Source organism: Oncorhynchus keta, unplaced genomic scaffold, assembly GCF_023373465.1.
Source record: "Oncorhynchus keta strain PuntledgeMale-10-30-2019 unplaced genomic scaffold, Oket_V2 Un_contig_6536_pilon_pilon, whole genome shotgun sequence".
Taxonomy (NCBI): domain Eukaryota; kingdom Metazoa; phylum Chordata; class Actinopteri; order Salmoniformes; family Salmonidae; genus Oncorhynchus; species Oncorhynchus keta.
In genome coordinates, this window is record NW_026288915.1 from 26769 (window position 1) to 52820 (window position 26052).

Consider the following 26052-nt stretch of genomic DNA (forward strand, 5'->3'; position numbering starts at 1 on the left):
CGGCTGGTTTCCCCTCTTCACCTCTTCTCCTTCTTCTACACACCTATCTGCTAACACATGGGAAGGATAAAGCATCATTAACCATGCCTAGACGATTGTATCTTTCAACAGTCAAATACCCCTACCATCTACTGTATGCTGCCCTGTACCATCACTCATTCAAATATCCTTATGTACATATTCTTTATCCCCTTACACTGTGTATAAGACAGTAGTTTTGGAATTGTTAGTTAGATTACTTGTGCGTGTGTGTGTGTGTGTGTGTGTGTGTGTGTGTGTGTGTGTGTGTGTGTGTGTGTGTGTGTGTGTGTGTGTGTGTGTGTGTGTGTGTGTTTGTGTGTTTGTGTGTGTGTGTGTACAGTATGTGTGTGTGTGTACAGTATGTTTGTGTGTGTACAGTATGTTCACCCACGACTGCGTGGCCACGCACGCCTCCAACTCAATCATCAAGTTTGCGGACGACACAACAGTGGTAGGCATGATTACCAACAACGACGAGACGGCCTACAGGGAGGAGGTGAGGGCCCTCGGAATGTGGTGTCAGGAAAATAACCTCACACTCAACGTCAACAAAACTAAGGAGATGATTGTGGACTTCAGGAAACAGCAGAGGGAACACCCCCATATCCACATCGATGGAACAGTAGTGAAGAGGGTAGCAAGTTTTAAGTTCCTCGGCATACACATCACAGACAAACTGAATTGGTCCACTCACACAGACATCATCGTGAAGAAGGCGCAGCAGCGCCTCTTCAACCTCAGGAGGCTGAAGAAATTCGGCTTGTGACCAAAAGCACTCACAAACTTCTACAGATGCACAATCGAGAGCATCCTGGCGGGCTGTATCACCGCCTGCTCCGGCAACTGCTCCGCCCTCAACCGTAAGGCTCTCCAGAGGGTAGTGAGGTCTGCACAACGCATCACCGGGGGCAAACTACCTGCCCTCCAGGACACCTACACCACCCGATGTTACAGGAAGGCCATAAAGATCATCAAGGACATCAACCACCCGAGCCACTGCCTGTTCACCCCGCTATCATCCAGAAGGCGAGGTCAGTACAGGTGCATCAAAGCTGGGACCGAGAGACTGAAAAACAGCTTCTATCTCAAGGCCATCAGACTGTTAAACAGCCACCACTAACATTGAGTGGCTGCTGCCAACACACTGACACTGACACTGACTCAACTCCAGCCACTTTAATAATGGGAATTGATGGGAAATTATGTAAATATATCACTAGCCACTTTAAACAATGCTACCTTATATAATGTTACTTACCCTACATTATTCATCTCATATGCATACGTATATACTGTACTCTATATCATCGACTGCATCCTTATGTAATACATGTATCACTAGCCACTTTAACTATGCCACTTTGTTTACATACTCATCTCATACGTATATACTGTACTCGATACCATCTACTGTATCTTGCCTCTGCTGCTCTGTACCATCACTCATTCATATATCCTTATGTTCATATTCTTTATCCCCTTACACTGTGTATAAGACAGTAGTTTTGGAATTGTTAGTTAGATTACTTGTTGGTTATTACTGCATTGTCGGAACTAGAAGCACAAGCATTTCGCTACACTCGCATTAACATCTGCTAACCATGTGTATGTGACAAATACAATTTGATTTGATTTGATTTGATTGATGACTGAGTGTGTGTGTGTGTACAGTACGTGTGTGTGTGTGTACAGTATGTGTGTGTGTGTACAGTATGTGTGTGTGTGTGTGTGTGTGTGTGTGTGTGTGTGTGTGTGTGTGTGTGTGTGTGTGTGTGTGTGTGTGTGTGTGTGTGTGTGTGTTTGTGTGTGTGTGTGTACAGTATGTGTGTGTGTGTACAGTATGTTTGTGTGTGTGTACCATGTGTGTGTGTGTGTGTGTGTGTGTGTGTGTGTGTGTGTGTGTGTGTGTGTGTGTGTGTGTGTGTGTGTGTGTGTGTTTGTGTGTGTGTGTGTACAGTATGTGTGTGTGTGTACAGTATGTTTGTGTGTGTGTACCATGTGTGTGTGTGTGTGTGTGTGTGTGTGTGTGTGTGTGTGTGTGTGTGTGTGTGTGTGTGTGTGTGTGTGTGTGTGTGTGTGTGTACAGTATGTGTGTGTGTGTTGCATTAACTCACTGGAGTATCAAGAAGCCCTCAGCTTCAATCATACCCAGACTTCTCTCACTTAGCAACACACCCACACACACTCACACACACACACACACACACACACACACACACACACACACACACACACACACACACACACACACACACACACACACACACACACACACACACACACACACACACACACACACACACACACACACACACACACACACACACACACACACACACACACACACACACACACACACACACACCCCACCCCTCCCAGATGTATAATGCATGCCATTAGTCTGCCTGACTGGCTGGTTGGTACAAGCATAGACATGTCTCTGTGAGTACTAGGTCTGGGTTCAAATACTATCTATCTGAAGTCTTTCAAAGACATTGAGCGCTTGCTTTAGCCTGTCTGGAGTACCAGATGGGAGGGGTTTGCACTTTTGTGACTGTTCTATTAGTTCCTTTACACATACTCAATCGAGCTCGGCTAAAATATATATATATTTTTTCCAAACAGTACTTGAACCCATATCTTACGGGTACAAAGGATGAATGTACTTCCACAGCTCACTGTGTAAAACACCTGGCTTATAGTGTATAAATTATTTTCTGTTGCTCTTGTAAGAATTGGATTTTGTAACCTCGCTCTCCGGCTTGAAAAATCCAATCTTAGAAGAATCTATAGCTTTGATTCTAGCTGGCTGGCTTGCACGAGTTAATGAACTAAACTTGGCAGTATGGTGACGTGAGACTAACTACTGTACTAGAAAACGGTTGTGACTAGATGGAGCACAGCTATGAACAGAAGTGACTTTCGTGGAAGGTTAGGAGGAGAGAATTTTAGGTAACCTTAACCTAACCTTAACCTAATTCTCCTAACCTTTTGTTCTACTAAGCTGGTATGAAAATGTCACTAACGTCAGTAGTTGTCAACACTCTAGTCAAAACCCTTGAGAACCTAACTAATTTAGCAGTGGGTTCTCCCCACTTACCCCGTCTAACAGAGGTCGTGCTATCAAGATGACAACCTGAGAGCTACTCTGTCTCCTCACGATAATGCCTGTGTTTGGTTCTACTGTAACAACAACCTCGTTCTTAGTGTCTTTCTTTTCAGCAGTGGAGTGTCACTCTCCTTCCATATTAGATTTATTAACAGACAGATGAGAAACAGGTGAGGAGGAGACCTTTTTTTAATTTTAACCAGGCAAGTCAGTTAAGAACAAATTCTTATTTACGGCCTAGGAACAGTGGGTTTAAATGCCTTGTCCGGGGGACAAAATGACAGATTTTTTTATCTTGTCAGCTCTGGGATTCGATCTAGCAACCTTTCGGTTACTAGCCCAACGCTCTAACCACTAGGCTTCCTGCCACCCCATAGCACGGGGCGGCAGGTAGCCTAGTGAGGAGGAGACACACAGTGGCAAGAAAAAGTATGTGAACCCTTTGGAATTACCTGGATTTCTGCATAAATTGGCCATAACATTTGATCTGACCTTCATCTAAGTCACAACAATAGACAAACACAGTCTGCTTAAACTATTATCACACAAATTATTGTATTTTTCCTGTTTATATTGAGTACATCATTTAAACAATTCACAGTGTAGGTTGGGAAAAGTATGTGAACTCCCAAGGCTAATGACTTCTCCAAAAGCTAATTGGAGTCAGGAGTCAGCTAACCTGGAGTCCAACCACGAGACGAGATTGGAGATGTTGGTTAGAGCTACCTTGCCGTATACAAAACACTCACAAAATGTTAGTTTGCTGTTCACAGGAAGCATTGCCTGATGAGAACCAATGCCTCGAACAAAAGATCTCAGAAGACCTAAGATTAAGAATTGTTAATGTGCATAAAGCTGGAAAGGATTACAAAAGTATCTCTAATAGCCTTGACGTTCATCAGTCCACAGTAAGACAAATTGTCTTTAAAGTTCAGCACTGTTGCTACTCTCCCTAGGAGTGGCCGTCCTGCAAAGATGACTGTGGACAGATGAAACTACAGTTGAGTCGTTTGGAAGGAACACGCATCACTATGAAAAAAAGGCACAGCACACCGACATCAAAACCTCATCCCAGCTGTAAAGTATAGTGGAGAGAGCATCATGGTTTAGGGCTGCTTTGCTGGTTGAGGGCCTGGACAGCTTGCTATCATCGACGGAAAAATGTATTCCCAAGTTTATCAAGACATTTTGCAGGAGAATGTAAGGCTACCTGTCTGCCAATTGAAGCTCAACAGAAGTTGTGTGACGCAACAGGAAACAACCCAAAACACAGAAGTAAATCAACAACAGAACGGCTTCAACAGAAGAAAATACGTCTTCTGGAGTGGCCCAGTCAGAATCCCAACCTCAACCCGATTGAGATGCTGTGGCATGTCCTCAAGAGAGCAGTTCACACCAGACATTCCAAGAATATTGCTGAAATGAAACAGTTTTGTAAAGAGGAAAGGTCCAAAATTCCTCCTGACCGTTGTGCAGGTCTGATCCACAACTACAGAAAACGTTTTGTTGAGGTTATTGCTGCCAAAGGAGGGTCAACAAGTTATTAAATCCAAGGGTTCACATACTTTCTCCCACCCTGCACTGTGAATGTTTACACGGTGTGTTCAATAAAGACACGAACACATATTGTTAGTTTAAGCAGACTGTGTTTATTGTTGTGACTTAGATGGAGTCTTTTCAGTCCTACTGTGTGTCGTGTGACTGCTGTTCCCGACACCATACATCACTGTGACCTTGGGCTCCACTGTACTGTGGACACGGAGGGGCCATGCTACTGTAGAAGATCACTCTGCCCATACTAATAGGCTGTTTTTACCATCACAGTAAACCTCTACATCTGCATCCCAAATGGCACCGTATTGCCTTTTATAGTTACTTTTAACTAGGGCCCATCGACCAGGGCCATCGACCAGGGCCCATCTACCAGGGCCCATCGACTAGGGCCCATCGACCAGGGCCCATCGACCAGGGCCCATCGACAAGGGGCCCATCGACCAGGGCACATCGACCAGGGCCCATCAACCAGGGCCCATCGACTAGGGCCCATCGACCAGGGCCCATCGACCAGGGCCCATCGACCAGGGCCCATCGACCAGGGCCCATCGACTAGGGCCCATCGGGACTCCCATCAGCCTCTGGTCAAAATCAGGGGTGTATGAGCCATCTGGCAATTCTGGCGAATGTCAGAGACTAAGTTCGGGCCGGGGGCCCATGAACATTTTAAGATAAAAAAAAGAGATTTTTGTGCAATTTCTCTGTTATACTAATCTATAATGGGCCTTTGGCTGATCAGTGGGCAACAGCCGGCCCCCCTACCAAGATGTGCCGATATTGGTTTTGTGATAGGCTGAGCTGAGGTCACGCAAACTACCATTCAAAGTCAAATGTGACATCAGCAAAGAGACCTGCAACGACTCTTTCATCAGTTAGACATGGATCATGGGTCGTAAAAATGGAAGGGGTGCTAATAAACCTAGAAAATGGAAGGGGTGCTAATAAACCTAGAAAGAGCTCTACATTGTCACTTCACACAAAATATCCTGTATTTATATGTATCATGGATACCCATTAGTTCCTGCCAAGGCAGCAGCTACTCTTCCTGGGGTTTATTATGGATCCCCATTAGTTCCTGCCAAGGCAGCAGCTACTCTTCCTGGGGTTTATTATGGATCCCCATTAGTTCCTGCCAAGGCAGCAGCTACTCTTCATGGGGTTTATCATGGATACCCATTAGTTCCTGCCAAGGCAGCAGCTACTCTTCCTGGGGTTTATCATGGATCCCCATTATTTCCTGCCAAGGCAGCAGCTACTCTTCATGGGGTTTATCATGGATCCCCATTAGTTCCTGTCAAGGCAGCAGCTACTCTTCCTGGGGTTTATGATGGATCCCCATTAGTTCCTGTCAAGGCAGCAGCTACTCTTCTTGGGGTTTATGATGGATCCCCATTAGTTCCTGCCAAGGCAGCAGCTACCCTTCCTGGGGTTTATCATGGATACCCATTAGTTCCTGCCAAGACAGCAGCTACTCTTCCTGGGGTTTATTATGGATCCCCATTAGTTCCTGCCAAGGCAGCTGCTACCCTTCCTGGGGTTTATTATGGATCCCCATTAGTTCCTGTCAAGGCAGCAGCTACTCTTCCTGGGGTTTATTATGGATCCCCAGTAGTTCCTGTCAAGGCAGCCAGCTACCCCATTAGTTCCTGTCAAGGCAGCAGCTACTCTTCCTGGGGTTTATTATGGATCCCCATTAGTTCCTGTCAAGGCAGCATCTACTCTTCATGGGGTTTATTATGAATCCCCATTAGTTCCTGTCAAGGAAGCCAGCTACTCTTCCTGGGGTTTATTATGGATCCCCATTAGTTCCTGTCAAGGCAGCAGCTACTCAGCAACGACTCAGTTTCAGAATGGGTGGCAAAAAAATGTTAGTCCTAAATATTTAAAAAACTAAAAGCATTGTATTTGAGTCAAATCATTCACTAAATCCCAAATTCTCTCCTCCCCTCCCTTCTCTCCACTCCTCACCTTTCCTCCCCTCCCCTCTCCTCCTCTCTCCACTCCTTTGCTCTCCCATACCCCTCTCCTCCCCACTCCTCTCCTCTCCTCTCTCCACTCCCCTCTCTCCTCCTCTCCCCTCTATCCACTCCTACCCTCTCCCCTCTCTCTCCACTCCTCTGCTCTCCCATACCCCTCTTCTCCCCTCCCCTCTCCTCCCACTCCTCTCCTCCCCTCTCTCCACTCCCCTCTCTCCTCCTCTCCCCTCTATCCACTCCTCCCCTCTATCCACTCCTCCCCTCTCCCCTCCTCTCCCCACTCCTACCCTCTCCCCTCTCCCTATCCCACTCTCTCCCTCCCCCATTACTCTCTCCCCTTTTCACTCTCTCTCTTTCTCTCTGTCCTCCTCTCCATTTCCCTCCTCTCTCTCCTCCCCTCTCTCCCTCCACAGTGGATAGCCCTGGCCTCTCTGTTCTTCATCCTCGTGTCCATCTCCACCTTCTGTTTGGAGACCCACGAGTTCTTCAACCCCATCGTGAACCGCACCGAGCTGGAGCTGGTGGACAACGTGACGGTGGAGCATGTGTACCAGGAGACGGAGACTGTGGTCTATCTCACCTATATCGAGGGCGTCTGCGTGGTCTGGTTTACCTTTGAGTTCATGATGAGAGTCATATTCTGTCCGGACAAGATTGAGTTCATGAAGAAAGCTCTCAACGTTATCGACTTCGTGGCTATCTTACCGTTCTACCTGGAGGTCGGGCTGAGTGGGCTGTCGTCTAAAGCGGCTAAGGATGTTCTGGGGTTCCTGAGGGTGGTGAGGTTCGTCAGGATCCTGCGTATCTTCAAGCTGACCCGTCACTTCGTGGGCCTGAGGGTTCTGGGTCACACGTTACGAGCAAGCACCAATGAGTTCCTACTCCTCATCATCTTCCTCGCACTCGGAGTCCTCATCTTCGCCACGATGATCTACTACGCCGAACGGATGGGAGCGGACCCGACCGACCCTCGCGCCAGCGAGCACACGCACTTCAAGAACATCCCCATCGGATTCTGGTGGGCCGTCGTTACCATGACGACCCTTGGCTACGGCGACATGTACCCCCAGACGTGGTCTGGCATGCTTGTCGGAGCACTGTGCGCCCTGTCGGGTGTACTGACCATCGCCATGCCCGTCCCCGTGATCGTCAACAACTTTGGAATGTATTACTCCTTGGCCATGGCGAAGCAGAAGCTACCAAAGAAGAAGAACAAGCATATCCCGCGAGCACCCCAACCAGGATCACCCAACTACTATAAGTCCAGCATCAACTCTCCTCCAACGCCCCATAAAGCACCGCTCCTTCCTGAAAGCCCGAAATTAGTCCACCCCGTTTTGGCTCTGGCTCAAAACATTACTATGCCACACGATGACGTCTTCAAAGTAAAGTTTCCAGGTGAGAAATCTCTTCTTTTCTCTCCTCTCCTTCCCTCTTAATTTCTTCTCTTCTCTGTAGTCAAACCGTCCTGCAACATCCTATTGTTCAGCTGTTTGTCTCGCTGTCTGTCTCACTGTCTGTCTCGCTGTTTGTCTCACTATTTGTCTCGCTGTTTGTCTCGCTGTCTGTCTCACTATTTGTCTCGCTGTTTGTCTCGCTGTCTGTCTCACTGTCTCTCTCACTGTCTCTCTCACTGTCTGTCTCACTATTTGTCTCGCTGTCTGTCTCACTGTCTCTCTCACTGTCTCTCTCACTGTCTGTCTCGCTGTTTGTCTCGCTGTTTGTCTCACTGTCTCTCTCACTGTATCTCTCACTGTCTGTCTCACTATTTGTCTCGCTGTCTGTCTCACTGTCTCTCTCACTGTCTCTCTCACTGTCTGTCTCGCTGTCTGTCTCGCTGTCTGTCTCACTGTCTGTCTCACTATTTGTCTCGCTGTCTGTCTCACTATTTGTCTCGCTGTCTGTCTCACTGTCTGTCTCACTATTTGTCTCACTGTCTGTCTCACTATTTGTCTCGCTGTCTGTCTCACTGTCTGTCTCACTATTTGTCTCACTGTCTGTCTCACTATTTGTCTCGCTGTCTGTCTCACTATTTGTCTCGCTGTTTGTCTCGCTGTCTGTTTCACTATTTGTCTCAATGTTTGTCTTGCTGTCTGTCTCACTGTCTCTCTCACTGTCTCTCTCACTGTCTGTCTCACTGTCTCTCTCACTGTCTGTCTCACTGTCTCTCTCACTGTCTGTCTCACTGTCTCTCTCACTGTCTGTCTCGCTGTCTGTCTCACTGTCTGTCTCACTGGCTGTCTCGCTGTCTGTCTCGCTGTCTGTCTCGCTGTCTGTCTCACTGTCTCTCTCACTGTCTGTCTCAAAGTCTCTCTCACTGTCTGTCTCGCTGTCTGTGTCACTATTTGTCTCGCTGTTTGTCTCACTGTCTGTCTCGCTGTCTGTCTCGCTGTCTGTCTCGCTGTCTGTCTCACTGTCTCTCTCACTGTCTGTCTCAAAGTCTCTCTCACTGTCTGTCTCGCTGTCTGTGTCACTATTTGTCTCGCTGTTTGTCTCACTGTCTGTCTCGCTGTCTGTCTCACTGTCTCTCTCACTATTTGTCTCACTGTCTGTCTCACTGTCTGTCTCACTGTCTGTCTCGCTATATGTCTCGCTGTTTGTCTCGCTGTCTGTCTCGCTGTCTGTCTCACTGTATCTCTCACTATTTGTCTCACTGTCTGTCTCGCTGTCTGTCTCGCTGTCTGTCTCACTGTCTCTCTCACTGTCTGTCTCACTGTCTGTCTCACTGTCTCTCTCACTATTTGTCTCGCTGTTTGTCTCACTGTCTGTCTCACTGTCTGTATCACTGTCTCTCTCACTGTCTCTCTGACTGTCTGTCTCACTGTCTGTCTCACTATTTGTCTCACTGTCTCTCTCACTGTCTGTCTCGCTGTCTGTCTCACTATTTGTCTCGCTGTTTGTCTCACTGTCTGTCTCGCTGTCTGTCTCACTGTCTCTCTCACTATTTGTCTCACTGTCTGTCTCACTGTCTGTCTCACTATTTGTCTCGCTGTCTGTCTCGCTGTCTGTCTCACTGTCTCTCTCACTGTCTGTCTCACTGTCTCTCTCACTATTTGTCTCACTGTCTGTCTCACTGTCTGTCTCACTGTCTGTCTCACTATTTGTCTCGCTTTTTGTCTCACTGTCCGTCTCACTGTCTGTCTCACTGTCTCTCTCACTGTCTCTCTCACTGTCTGTCTCACTGTCTCTCTCACTGTCTGTCTCACTGTCTGTCTCACTGTCTGTCTCACTGTCTCTCTCACTGTCTCTCTCACTGTCTGTCTCACTGTCTCTCTCACTGTCTGTCTCACTGTCTGTCTCACTGTCTGTCTCACTGTCTCTCTCACTGTCTGTCTCACTGTCTGTCTCACTGTCTGTCTCACTGTCTCTCTCACTGTCTGTCTCGCTGTCTGTCTCGCTGTCTGTCTCGCTGTCTGTCTCGCTGTCTGTCTCACTGTCTCTCTCACTGTCTGTCTCACTGTCTGTCTCACTGTCTCTCTCACTGTCTCTCTCACTGTCTGTCTCACTGTCTCTCTCACTGTCTGTCTCACTGTCTGTCTCACTGTCTGTCTCACTGTCTCTCTCACTGTCTGTCTCACTGTCTGTCTCACTGTCTGTCTCGCTGTCTGTCTCACTGTCTGTCTCACTGTCTGTCTCGCTGTCTGTCTCGCTGTCTGTCTCGCTGTCTGTCTCACTGTCTGTCTCACTGTCTGTCTCGCTGTCTGTCTCACTGTCTGTCTCGCTGTCTGTCTCGCTGTTTGTCTCACTGTCTGTCTCACTGTCTGTCTCGCTGTCTGTCTCACTGTCTCTCTCACTGTCTGTCTCGCTGTCTGTCTCGCTGTCTGTCTCGCTGTCTGTCTCACTGTCTCTCTCACTGTCTGTCTCACTGTCTCTCTGACTGTCTGTCTCGCTGTCTGTCTCACTGTCTCTCTCACTGTCTGTCTCACTGTCTCTCTGACTGTCTGTCTCGCTGTCTGTCTCACTATTTGTCTCACTGTTTATCTGTAGACACCCTCCCTCTACTCCCAGTGGCTCAACCAGGTAACTCGGCCACTTCTGATTTAACAAATTCATCTCTCATTTGCCACCTTCCTAGCACTCTCACAGCCAGTGTGGCGTCTGCATCCGTGTCACACACACCTATATAGTAATAATTATGTAATGAAGATTCATATATGTGTAAGGGGCTTACATCAAGGCAATGAAAAGATATGTAAAAGATTCTGTAAAACTAAATACCCGTATGAAGTTAGCGATTGTTGTTGTGTAGTAATTTGGCATCAATAACAGAATGTGTTGTTACTATTGTAACTACAACAGCTTTACTATAAAAGAAAGAGCAATTTAAAGTTCAGTGTTAATTTTAGGCATATAAAAGACAATCTCATCAAGTTAAGTACTGGACAAGCATGGCACACATAAACTTGTGCTGATCATTGAATGCAGGCGACTCACATGCGCTACCGAGGTACTAGGCTGCTACTCATACTAAAATGCACCCGTCACTAAACCCACTAACCACCATCACCACCACTACTACTGTACACACTGTAATATCCTTCTGTAGCTTGCTTCAAATCCTGCTGTTGACTGTCCGAAGCAGTGCTAGTATAATTTATTTAGCTTCTTATGGGCGTCCCACCTGGCCAACATCCGGTGAAATTGCAGAGCGTGAAATTGAAACTACAGTATTATAAATATTTAACTTTCATAAAATCACAAGTGTAACACATCAAAATAAAGCTTAACTTATTGTTAATCCAGTCTCAGCCACTCTCTCAGATTTCAAAAAGGCTTTACGACGAAAGCAAACCATGCGATTATCTGAGGACAGCGCCCCGCATACAAAACCATGAAAAACATATTTCAACCAGGCAGGTGCGACACGAAAGTCAGAAATAGCGATATAATAATTGCCTTACCTTTGATGATCTTCTTCTGTTGGCACTCCAACAGGTCCCAGTTACATCACAAATGGTCCATTTGTTCGATTAATGTCCTTCTTTGTATCCATAAAACTCAGTTTAGCTGGCGCGCTTCAGTCAATAATCCACCCAGTTTCCCTCCTAGACCAGTTAACCCACTGTTCCTAGACCAGTTAACCCACTGTTCCTAGACCAGTTAACCCACTGTTCCTAGACCAGTTAACCCACTGTTCCTAGACCAGTTAACCCACTGTTCCTAGACCAGTTAACCCACTGTTCCTAGACCAGTTAACCCACTGTTCCTAGACCAGTTAACCCACTGTTCCTAGACCAGTTAACCCACTGTTCCTAGACCAGTTAACCCACTGTTCCTAGACCAGTTAACCCACTGTTCCTAGACCAGTTAACCCACTGTTCCTAGACCAGTTAACCCACTGTTCCTAGACCAGTTAACCCACTGTTCCTAGACCAGTTAACCCACTGTTCCTAGGCCGTCATTGTAAATAAGAATTAGTTGTTTAACTGACTTTCCTAGTTAAATAAAAGTTCAATACATTTAAAAGACATTGTAAGATGGTGAATTGCAACAGCACTATGCTCCATTCAAAACATACCCCCCCCCCCACACCCCCACCCCTCGCATCCAATTTCCCTGTAACATAACGGAGACTTACGTTTTTCACTTTTGATTTTGGTTAAAATGTATTTCACAATAATTCCCTACGCTGTTCAATGCTTGTTTCCTCACATAGACCCGAAATAGAGCTAACAGTGTCGAATTTTAGTAACCAGGAAATTATGATTTTTCTATATTGGTCACTTGACCCTACTTCCACTAGATAACAAAGTCAAAACAGCTTTTCCCATTTTGACAACAGATGCCTCTCCAGCGGCAGAAATCAATAGGCGAATATCACAGCCAAGCACAACACTGGCGGGTAAGTAGCACTTTAAAACAATATCATTCCCCCATTACTGCAGCTATATTATGGATATTTTCTTGAAATTATGTTTTTGCTGTTTAAAAAAATCCTATATGTAGCTCCTTTAAGCTGGTAATGTTGTTGTTTGTTACGAAACATCATCTGATTAACTTTTGACAGACTTCAGCACTGAGTAAAGGGAGGTTAGCCTCTGAGGGAAGGAATGAAGTTGTATTGAATTGAATTGGGATGCCCGTTTATCTAATGGTTGCAGTTCTCTGCTCTGGTCTCTTGTTTGGCAGTTGGACAAGAAGCATTTAAATATTTTATTTGATCAGAGTGTTTGATCTTGTTGTCTGTATCTCCTGGCGAAATTATATTCTAATTTTACTTCTATGGAATCTCCTGAATCTCCTGATCTAATTCTGTTTCTGTGGAATATCCTGATCTAATTCTGTTTCTATGGAATATCCTGTTCTAATTTAGTTTCTATGGAATATCCTGTTCTAATTCTGTTTCTATGGAATATCCTGTTCTAATTCTGTTTCTATGGAATATCCTGTTCTAATTCTGTTTCTGTGGAATATCCTGTTCTAATTCTGTTTCTATGGAATATCCTGTTCTAATTCTGTTTCTATGGAATCTCCTGTTCTAATTCTGTTTCTATGGAATATCCTGTTCTAATTCTGTTTCTATGGAATATCCTGTTCTAATTCTGTTTCTATGGAATCTCCTGTTCTAATTCTGTTTCTATGGAATATCCTGTTTTAATTCTGTTTCTATGGAATCTCCTGTTCTAATTCTGTTTCTATGGAATCTCCTGTTCTAATTATTTCTATGGAATATCCTATTCTAATTCTATTTCTATGGATTCTCCTTTTCTAATTCCAATTTATATGGAATCTCCTGTTCTAATTCTGTTTCCATGGAATCTCCTGTTCTAATTCTATTTCCATGGAATATCCTGTTCTAATTCTGTTTCCATGGAATCTTCTGTTCTAATTCTAATTCTATTTCCATGGAATCTCCTGTTCTAATTCTGTTTCCATGGAATCTCCTGTTCTAATTCTATTTCTATGGAATCTCCTGTTCTAATTCCATTTCTATGGAATCTCCTGTTCTAATTATGTTTCTATGGAATATCCTGTTCTAATTCTGTTTCCATGGAATCTCCTGTTCTAATTATATTTCTATGGAATCTCCTGTTCTAATTCTATTTCCATGGAATCTTCTGTTCTAATTCTAATTCTATTTCCATGGAATCGCCTGTTCTAATTCTATTTCCATGGAATATCCTGTTCTAATTCTATTTCTATGGAATCTTCTGTTCTAATTCTAATTCTATTTCCATGGAATCTCCTGTTCTAATTCTGTTTCTATGGAATATCCTGTTCTAATTCTGTTTCTATGGAATATCCTGTTCTAATTCTGTTTCTATGGAATATCCTGTTCTAATTCTGTTTCTATGGAATCTCCTGTTCTAATTCTGTTTCTATGGAATATCCTGTTCGAATTCTATTTCTATGGAATATCCTGTTCTAATTCTGTTTCTATGGAATATCCTGTTCTAATTCTGTTTCTATGGAATATCCTGTTCTAATTCTGTTTCTATGGAATATCCTGTTCTAATTCTGTTTCTATGGAATATCCTGTTCTAATTCCATTTCTATGGAATCTCCTGTTCTAATTCTGTTTCTGTGGAATATCCTGTTCTAATTCTGTTTCTATGGAATATCCTGTTCTAATTCTGTTTCTATGGAATCTCCTGTTCTAATTCTGTTTCTATGGAATATCCTGTTCTAATTCTGTTTCTATGGAATATCCTGTTCTAATTCTGTTTCTATGGAATCTCCTGTTCTAATTCTGTTTCTATGGAATATCCTGTTCTAATTCTGTTTCTATGGAATCTCCTGTTCTAATTCTGTTTCTATGGAATCTCCTGTTCTAATTATTTCTATGGAATATCCTGTTCTAATTCTATTTCTATGGATTCTCCTTTTCTAATTCCAATTTATATGGAATCTCCTGTTCTAATTCTGTTTCCATGGAATCTCCTGTTCTAATTCTATTTCCATGGAATATCCTGTTCTAATTCTGTTTCCATGGAATCTTCTGTTCTAATTCTAATTCTATTTCCATGGAATCTCCTGTTCTAATTCTGTTTCCATGGAATCTCCTGTTCTAATTCTATTTCTATGGAATCTCCTGTTCTAATTCCATTTCTATGGAATCTCCTGTTCTAATTATGTTTCTATGGAATATCCTGTTCTAATTCTGTTTCCATGGAATCTCCTGTTCTAATTATATTTCTATGGAATCTCCTGTTCTAATTCTATTTCCATGGAATCTTCTGTTCTAATTCTAATTCTATTTCCATGGAATCTCCTGTTCTAATTCTATTTCCATGGAATATCCTGTTCTAATTCTATTTCTATGGAATCTTCTGTTCTAATTCTAATTCTATTTCCATGGAATCTCCTGTTCTAATTCTGTTTCTATGGAATATCCTGTTCTAATTCTGTTTCTATGGAATATCCTGTTCTAATTCTGTTTCTATGGAATATCCTGTTCTAATTCTGTTTCTATGGAATCTCCTGTTCTAATTCTGTTTCTATGGAATATCCTGTTCGAATTCTATTTCTATGGAATATCCTGTTCTAATTCTGTTTCTATGGAATATCCTGTTCTAATTCTGTTTCTATGGAATATCCTGTTCTAATTCTAATTCTATGGAATATCCTGTTCTAATTCTGTTTCTATGGAATATCCTGTTCTAATTCTGTTTCTATGGAATATCCTGTTCTAATTCTGTTTCTATGGAATATCCTGTTCTAATTCCATTTCTATGGAATCTCCTGTTCTAATTCTATTTCTATGGAATCTCCTGTTCTAATTCCATTTCTATGGAATCTCCTGTTCTAATTCTATTTCCATGGAATCTCCTGTTCTGATTCTATTTCTATGGAATTCTATTTACAGTGGGGCAAAAAAAGTATTTAGTCAGCCACAAATTGTGCAAGTTCTCCCACTTAAAAAGATGAGAGAGGCCTGTAATTTTCATCATAGGTACACTTCAACTATGACAGACAAAATGACAGGCCTCTCTCATCTTTTTAAGTGGGACAACTTGCGCAATTGGTTGCTGACTAAATACTTTTTTGCCCCACTGTATATGGAATCTCCAGTTCTAATTCTGTTTCTATGGAATCTCCTGTTCTAATTATATTTCCATGGAATCTCCTGTGTGTCTGTCTGAAGATTCCAAGCTGAATGGGGAGGCGGCCAACGCAGCTCTAGCCAATGAAGACTGTCCTCATATAGACCAGGCCATCTCTCCAGAGGAGATTTTCAGCCCCAGTGAGAGAGAACGGCCTTGTTGTCTCATCACCACAGCTGCAGAACGACCCAACCACAAAGGGTGTAGAGTCAGGAGGGGTACGTACACCTACAGTAACAGCCAAACACAGTCCAACCACACAGGGGGAGGAGGGAGGAGAGTTATGTACTGTAACAGCCAAACATAGGCAGCTATTAAACAGGTTGCTTTCCCTACAACCTGATTTCTCATAATCATACATACAGTACACAATTTCAACCTGTGGGCCAACACGCATGTGCACATGCATATGACGCATGTCACGCACACACACACACACACACACACACACACACACACACACACACACACACACACACACACACACACACACACACACACACACACACACACACACACACACACACACACACACAAGGTTGTTATCCAAGCCTTTGCTCTACCCCCTAACTGTCATCTTATAGATCTGCATTCTGGTTTGACCTCTCCTCCTAACAATAGACAGCGGTCACTTTACATTCGGTTTTTGTCTTTCTTTTGACCAATGTGTTTTTGAAATGTCTTTGTAGATGATACTTGTAGCTACCGTAGCTCTGTAGAGAAGGGCTCTGAACTCCATAGAACATGACGGGTCATTAAAGACGCCCTCCAGATTCAGCTAGTTTGGAGCCTTTTCCATTGAAAAACAATAAGTAAATACAGTAATTTACAGTAAATACAGTAATTTACAGTAAATACAGTAATTTACTGTAATTTAAGCAGATGTTTTTGTTGTTGTTGTTTTACTTTTTTTTTTTAGACTCATCTTCGAAAGTCTGAGTTCTAAAAAATACCTCTGCAAAAAAATCAAGGTCAGGACATTACAGGACATTACTGGACATTCCAGGACATTACTGGACATTACAGGACATTACTGGACATTACAGGACATTACAGGACATTACTGTACATTACTGGACATTACAGGATATTACTGTACATTTACAGGACATTACAGGGCATTACAGGATATTACTGGACATTACAGGATATTACTGGACATTACTGGACATTACAGGACATTACTGTACATTACATTACATTTACATTTAAGTCATTTAGCAGACGCTCTTATCCAGAGCGACTTACAAATTGGTGCATTCACCTTATGACATCCAGTGGAACAGCCACTTTACAATAGTGCATCTAAATCTTTTAAGGGGGGGGTGAGAAGGATTACTTATCCTATCCTAGGTATTCCTTAAAGAGGTGGGGTTTCAGGTGTCTCCGGAAGGTGGTGATTGACTCCGCTGTCCTGGCGTCGTGAGGGAGTTTGTTCCACCATTGGGGGGCCAGAGCAGCGAACAGTTTTGACTGGGCTGAGCGGGAACTGTACTTCCTCAGTGGTAGGGAGGCGAGCAGGCCAGAGGTGGATGAACGCAGTGCTCTTGTTTGGGTGTAGGGCCTGATCAGAGCCTGGAGGTACTGAGGTGCCGTTCCCCTCACAGCTCCGTAGGCAAGCACCATGGTCTTGTAGCGGATGCGAGCTTCAACTGGAAGCCAGTGGAGAGAGCGGAGGAGCGGGGTGACGTGGAGAGAACTTGGGAAGGTTGAACACCAGACGGGCTGCGGCGTTCTGGATGAGTTGTAGGGGTTTAATGGCACAGGCAGGGAGCCCAGCCAACAGCGAGTTGCAGTAATCCAGACGGGAGATGACAAGTGCCTGGATTAGGACCTGCGCCGCTTCCTGTGTGAGGCAGGGTCGTACTCTGCGGATGTTGTAGAGCATGAACCTACAAGAACGGGCCACCACCTTGATGTTAGTTGAGAACGACAGGGTGTTGTCCAGGATCACGCCAAGGTTCTTAGCGCTCTGGGAGGAGGACACAATGGAGTTGTCAACCGTGATGGCGAGATCATGGAACGGGCAGTCCTTCCCCGGGAGGAAGAGCAGCTCCGTCTTGCCGAGGTTCAGCTTGAGGTGGTGATCCGTCATCCACACTGATATGTCTGCCAGACATGCAGAGATGCGATTCGCCACCTGGTCATCAGAAGGGGGAAAGGAGAAGATTAATTGTGTGTCGTCTGCATAGCAATGATAGGAGAGACCATGTGAGGTTATGACAGAGCCAAGCCATTACTGGACATTACAGGATATTACTGGACATTACTGGACATTACAGGACATTACTGTACATTACTGGACATTACAGGATATTACTGGACATTACAGGACATTAAAGGACATTACAGGATATTACTGGACATTACAGGATATTACTGGACATTACAGGACATTACTGGACATTACAGGACATTACAGGACATTACTGGACATTACAGGATATTACTGGACATTACAGTATATTACTGGACATTACAGGACATTACAGGACATTACTGGACATGACAGGACATTACAGGACATTACAGGACATTACTGGATATTACTGGACATTACTGGACATTACAGGACATTTCTGGACATTACTGTACATTACTGGACATTACAGGACATTACAGGATATTACTGGACATTACAGGACATTACAGGACATTACTGGACATTACTGGACATTACTGGACATTACTGGACATTACAGGACATTACTGGACATTACTGGACATTACAGGACATTACTGGACATTACAGGACATTACAGGACATTACTGTACATTACTGGACATTACAGGACATTACTGGACATTACAGGACATTACTGGACATTACAGGACATGTCTGGACATTACAAGACATAACTGGACATTACAGGACATAACTGGACATAACTGGACATTACAGGACATTACTGGACATTACAGGACATTACTGGACATTACAGGACATTACAGGACATTACTGGACATTACAGGACATTACAGGACATTACAGGACATTACTGGAGAGCCCATGACATTATCAGATTGAAATAGTGCAAAGGGACTAGGGTCTGCGTCGCAAATGGTACCCTATTCCCTATATAGCGTACTACTGTTGATCGGGGCAGTATATTTGGGATAGAGTGTCATTTGGGATGCAGGAAGTACTATAAGATGTAATCAGACGTATTCCAATGATCCTTTTCCTTCAGAACCAACTTCTCTGGTTTTAAACAGCCTATGTGGCATCGATACCCAGCTAGCAATGAGGAATCTGGCCCAGAAGCGGCCATCTTCTGGGAGGCCGGAACTGATTGAATCGGCCCGGAATCGGGTGTTGGACTCGACACGGAATCAAAATTAACGACTGCTCAGACCCGGCCCAAGTACATCGGCCCGTTTCCATCTACTGGAATTCAGCCGACTTTGCCAGCATCTCACCAGAATCCCCCAGAAGCGACCTGATCCAAATTTGTATAAATGTATACAAAACTACCCAATTTAGTAATTTTAAATATCACTATTATACATTTTATACATACCCTCGGGAGGCTCCATCCGCAACGTTTTTAATGACTATCAGTTGCACAAAGTATCAAAATACTAAAATACTACACAGTACTCTTAAAGAATTTAGTTTAAATGTTAATTGTATTTTTTGATCACAGAAACAATGAGAAAATATGGAAAAAATAAATGATGATATGTTAATTATGTAAAGCAGCCCATGTAATCATCTGCCAGAGAGTAGCCCCTATCGGCCCGAGGCCCAAGTAATACATTTGGGCCAGATAACTATCACCGGAATCGGCCCGAGCCCCAATTAATACATTTGGGCCAGATAACTATCACCGGAATCGGCCCGAGCCCCAAGTAATACATTTGGGCCAGATAACTCACACCTGACTCTTGGCCGAGTGCCCCGACTCAGCTGGAATCGGCCCAGATCCACTGTGCTAGCTGGGAATGAGTCAGAAACATTGATTATAGTGTCAAAATTGACTACAAAGTGTAAATAGGATATTTTTGGCCATAAAGTCAGTCTCGTCCAAAACTACGTTTTGTAAGTGAGTTTGTCACGACATACAGGATGGGTAGATATGGATTAGGATCACATGACAAATACAATTTGATTTGATTAGGATCATGCCCACTTGCCCAATGACTTGATAAGTTGATTGGGAGTCCCATAGGGCAGGGCACAATTGGCCCAGAGTTCTCCGGGTTTGGCCGGGGTAGGCCGTCATTGTAAATAAGAATTTGTTCTTAACTGACTTGCCTAGGTAAATAAAAAATGTAATTAAATTGTGGCCTGGCTGCTCAATGTGACTGCTAGCTTCATTGACAAACACAGAGTTGGAACTTAGCCAAATAGCAATTCTTTTGAGGGGGGCATTTAGCATTTAGCTTTTAGCTTGTGCTTTATTTAGTTTGACAGCTTGCGGATGATGAAGTTGTAGACAGGTTATAGTTCTCAGAAATCAGTCCTGAACACAGCCAGACTTTCCCGACTCGATAGACTGAATGCAATGCACTGACCAGTTTTTCGGCACATTTTTTTAAATTGAGAAATACTGCACCAAACATCTTAGCTAGATGTAAAATTGCGCAACGAAGATCTCCTCAGCAAGCAAAAAAAACGCCTAAATGAATGACAGATTTCTTGATTTATCTTAGATGAATTCTGACTTTTTTTTATTTTTATGAAGTGACTATTTTATACACACACAACATACATAATGTACCTATATATAATGTTCCTATATGTCATACAAACAAAACAACCCATTTGAGATGTTATTATATGAAATTACAATGTGCTTGTGAAGAAAACCTTGATGTATGTTTTATTTGTTGTTTTACTGGCTCTATCATGTATGCAGCTACCTGGTGTGTTTGTTCTACTGATGCTATTGATGAGGAACCCTGTTGATGATTAGGAATCTGATGCTATTGATGAGGAACCCTGTTGATGATTAGGAATCTGATGCTATTGATGAGGAACCCTGTTGATGATTAGGAATCTGATGCTATTGATGAGGAACCCTGCTGATGATTAGGAATCTGATGCTATTGATGAGGAACCCTGCTGATGATTAGGAATCTGATGCTATTGATGAGGAACCCTGCTGATGATTAGGAATCTGATGCTATTGATGAGGAACCCTGCTGATGATTAGGAATCTGATGCTATTGATGAGGAACCCTGCTGATGATTAGGAATCTGATGCTATTGATGAGGAACCCTGCTGATGATTACGAATCTGATGCTATTGATGAGGAACCCTGCTGATGATTACGAATCTGATGCTATTGATGAGGAACCCTGCTGATGATTAGGAATCTGATGCTATTGATGAGGAACCCTGCTGATGATTAGGAATCTGATGCTATTGATGAGGAACCCTGCTGATGATTAGGAATCTGATGCTATTGATGAGGAACCCTGTTGATGATTAGGAATCTGATGCTATTGATGAGGAACCCTGTTGATGATTAGGAATCTGACGCTATTGACGATCATCATGATGCCCTGTCTTGCTGATGGGTGTAATTAGTGTGGTGTTAGAGCCCAACGCTAATAGATAATATCTGACTATGGCGTTATGAAGTCCTGTGGCGTTATGAGGGGCTATGTGAAGTTGCCTCATGACAGAGTAAAATGAAATGCCCAAAACCATAAATTTGTAAAACAACAAACAATGTTAAAAAAAAAAGATTATCCTTATAAATAACTGTCTTTAAAAAATATATAATTAATGACTACGCCAACTTTTGGTATCTAAAAGCACAAAGCTATTTTTCTATTGGGGCTTGAGCCAACAGTGACCTAACAAATCTCTTATTGCCATCGATGCCTAATGTATGCAAAACCTCAAAACCTCATTCCGTATCTCAAGTTGGGGGATTCAGCCCTTGGCTTTCAGTTAAAGGGAACACAGGACAGAATCCCAAAATCTACAGGGAGAATCGGTAAAAAGTGTAGCGGACTGCCAACATATTCTCCAATATACGATAGCAGACTGCCAACATATTCTCCAATATACTGTAGCAGACTGCCAACATATTCTCCAATATACTGTAGCAGACTGCCAACATATTCTCCAATATACTGTAGCAGACTGCCAACATATTCTCCAATATACTGTAGCAGACTGCCAACATATTCTCCAATATACTGTAGCAGACTGCCAACATATTATCCAATATACTGAAGCAGACTGCCAACATATTCTCCAATATACTGTAGCAGACTGCCAACATATTCTCCAATATACTGTAGCAGACTGCCAACATATTCTCCAATATACTGTAGCAGACTGCCAACATATTCTCTAATATACTGTAGCAGACTGCCAACATATTCTCCAATATACTGTAGCAGACTGCCAACATATTCTCCAGTATACTGTAGCAGACTGCCAACATATTCTCCAATATACTGCTGCAGACTGCCAACATATTCTCCAATATACTGAAGCAGACTGCCAACATATTCTCCAATATACTGTAGCAGACTGCCAACATATTCTCCAGTATACTGTAGCAGACTGCCAACATATTCTCCAATATACTATAGCAGACTGCCAACATATTCTCCAATATACTGTAGCAGACTGCCAACATATTCTCCAATATACTGTAGCAGACTGCCAACATATTCTCCAATATACTGTAGCAGACTGCCAACATATTCTCCAATATACTGTAGCAGACTGCCAACATATTCTCCAATATACTGTAGCAGACTGCCAACATATTCTCCAGTATACTGTAGCAGACTGCCAACATATTCTCCAATATACTGTAGCAGACTGCCAACATATTCTCCAATATACTGTAGCAGACTGCCAACATATTCTCCAATATACTGTAGCAGACTGCCAACATATTCTCCAATATACTATAGCAGACTGCCAACATATTCTCCAATATACTGTAACAGACTGCCAACATATTCTCCAATATACTATAGCAGACTGCCAACATATTCTCCAATATACTGTAAAAGACTGCCAACATATTCTCCAATATACTGTAGCAGACTGCCAACATATTCTCCAATATACTATAGCAGACTGCCAACATATTCTCCAATATACTGTAGCAGACTGCCAACATATTCTCCAATATACTGTAGCAGACTGCCAACATATTCTCCAATATACTATAGCAGACTGCCAACATATTCTCCAATATACTGTAGCAGACTGCCAACATATTCTCCAATATACTGTAGCAGACTGCCAACATATTCTCCAATATACTGTAGCAGACTGCCAACATATTCTCCAATATACTGTAGCAGACTGCCAACATATTCTCCAATATACTGTAGCAGACTGCCAACATATTCTCTAATATACTGTAGCAGACTGCCAACATATTCTCCAATATACTGTAGCAGACTGCCAACATATTCTCCAATATACTGTAGCAGACTGCCAACATATTCTCCAATATACTGTAGCAGACTGCCAACATATTCTCTAATATACTGTAGCAGACTGCCAACATATTCTCCAATATACTGTAGCAGACTGCCAACATATTCTCCAATATACTGTAGCAGACTGCCAACATATTCTCCAATATACTGTAGCAGACTGCCAACATATTTTCCAATATACTGTAGCAGACTGCCAATGTATTCTCCAATATACTGTAGCAGACTGCCAACATATTCTCCAATATACTGTAGCAGACTGGCAACATATTCTCCAATATACTGTAGCAGACTGCCAACATATTCTCCAATATACTGTAGCAGACTGCCAATGTATTCTCCAATATACTGTAGCAGACTGCCAACATATTCTCTAATATACTGTAGCAGACTGCCAACATATTCTCCAATATACTATAGCAGACTGCCAACATAGTCTCCAATATACTGTAGCAGACTGCCAACATATTCTGCAATATACTGTAGCAGACTGCCAACATATTCTCCAATATACTGTAGCAGACTGCCAACATATTCTCCAATATACTGTAGCAGACTGCCAACATATTCTCCAATATACTGTAGCAGACTGCCAACATATTCTCCAATATACTGTAGCAGACTGCCAACATATTCTCCAATATACTGTAGCAGACTGCCAACATATTCTCCAATATACTGTAGCAGACTGCCAACATATTCTCTAATATACTGTAGCAGACTGCCAACATATTCTCCAATATACTGTAGCAGACTGCCAACATATTCTCCAATATACTGTAGCAGACTGCCAACATATTCTCCAATATACTGTAGCAGACTGCCAACATATTCTCCAATATACTGTAGCAGACTGCCAACATATTCTCCAATATACTGTAGCAGACTGCCAATGTATTCTCCAATATACTGTAGCAGACTGCCAACATATTCTCCAATATACTGTAGCAGACTGCCAACATATTCTCCAATATACTGTAGCCATTCAGGTGGCCTAGTTGAATGTCAACATGTCTGCTCCTTTAAACCATTCCAGTACCACCCTGTGCATGCATGTTGTTGAACTAGCTGCTACTACATCTGATGCACTCAATACATACTACTGACACACTCAATGCATACTACTGACACACAATACATACTACTGACACACTCAATGCATGAAGAATACCACTGTTGTTGACCTCACTGACTGTCTGTTGACATTTGTGTTTGGAGAAAACAAAAAACAAGACAGCAACGGGTTGTAAGAAATACAGAGACAGACCAGGCTGACATGGGTCCATAATAGAGACAGACCAGGCTGACATGGGTCCATCATAGAGACAGACCAGGCTGACATGGGTCCATAATAGAGACAGACCAGGCTGACATGGGTCCATAATAGAGACAGACCAGGCTGACATGGGTCCATCATAGAGACAGACCAGGCTGACATGGGTCCATTATAGAGACAGACCAGGCTGACATGGTTCCATCATAGAGACAGACCAGGATGACATGGGTCCATTATAGAGACAGACCAGGATGACATGGGTCCATCATAGAGACAGACCAGGCTGACATGGGTCCATCATAGAGACAGACCAGGCTGACATGGGTCCATAATAGAGACAGACCAGGCTGACATGGGTCCATAATAGAGACAGACCAGGCTGACATGGGTCCATCATAGAGACAGACCAGGCTGACATGGGTCCATTATAGAGACAGACCAGGCTGACATGGTTCCATCATAGAGACAGACCAGGATGACATGGGTCCATTATAGAGACAGACCAGGATGACATGGGTCCATCATAGAGACAGACCAGGATGACATGGGTCCATCATAGAGACAGACCAGGATGACATGGGTCCATCATAGAGACAGACCAGGATGACATGGGTCCATTATAGAGACAGACCAGGCTGACATGGTTCCATCATAGAGACAGACCAGGCTGACATGGGTCCATCATAGAGACAGACCAGGCTGACATGGGTCCATTATAGAGACAGACCAGGCTGACATGGGTCCATTATAGAGACAGACCAGGCTGACATGGGTCCATTATAGAGACAGACCAGGCTGACATGGTTCCATCATAGAGACAGACCAGGCTGACATGGGTCCATCATAGAGACAGACCAGGCTGACATGGTTCCATTATAGAGACAGACCAGGCTGACATGGGTCCATAATAGAGACAGACCAGGCTGACATGGGTCCATTATAGAGACAGACCAGGCTGACATGGGTCCATCATAGAGACAGACCAGGCTGACATGGGTCCATCATAGAGACAGACCAGGCTGACATAGGTCCATTATAGAGACAGACCAGGCTGACATGGGTCCATCATAGAGACAGACCAGGCTGACATAGGTCCATTATAGAGACAGACCAGGCTGACATGGGTCCATCTTAGAGACAGACCAGGCTGACATGGGTCCATAATAGAGACAGACCAGGCTGACATGGTTCCATAATAGAGACAGACCAGGCTGACATGGGTCCATTATAGAGACAGACCAGGCTGACATGGGTCCATAATAGAGACAGACCAGGCTGACATGGTTCCATCATAGAGACAGACCAGGCTGACATGGGTCCATTATAGAGACAGACCAGGCTGACATGGGTCCATTATAGAGACAGACCAGGCTGACATGGGTCCATAATAGAGACAGACCAGGCTAACATGGGTCCATTATAGAGACAGACCAGGCTGACATGGGTCCATCATAGAGACAGACCAGGCTGACATGGGTCCATCATAGAGACAGACCAGGCTGACATGGGTCCATCTTAGAGACAGACCAGGCTGACATGGGTCCATCTTAGAGACAGACCAGGCTGACATGGGTCCATCATAGAGACAGACCAGGCTGACATGGGTCCATAATAGAGACAGACCAGGCTGACATGGGTCCATAATA

General features: G+C 43.5%; 1 pseudogene; it reads left to right on the plus strand.

Annotated features, from left to right (window-relative positions):
• LOC118376462 (potassium voltage-gated channel subfamily C member 1-like) overlaps positions 1 to 15922 on the plus strand; it is a 29447-nt pseudogene extending 13525 nt beyond the window's left edge.
• Positions 15923 to 26052: the final 10130 nt, after the last annotated feature.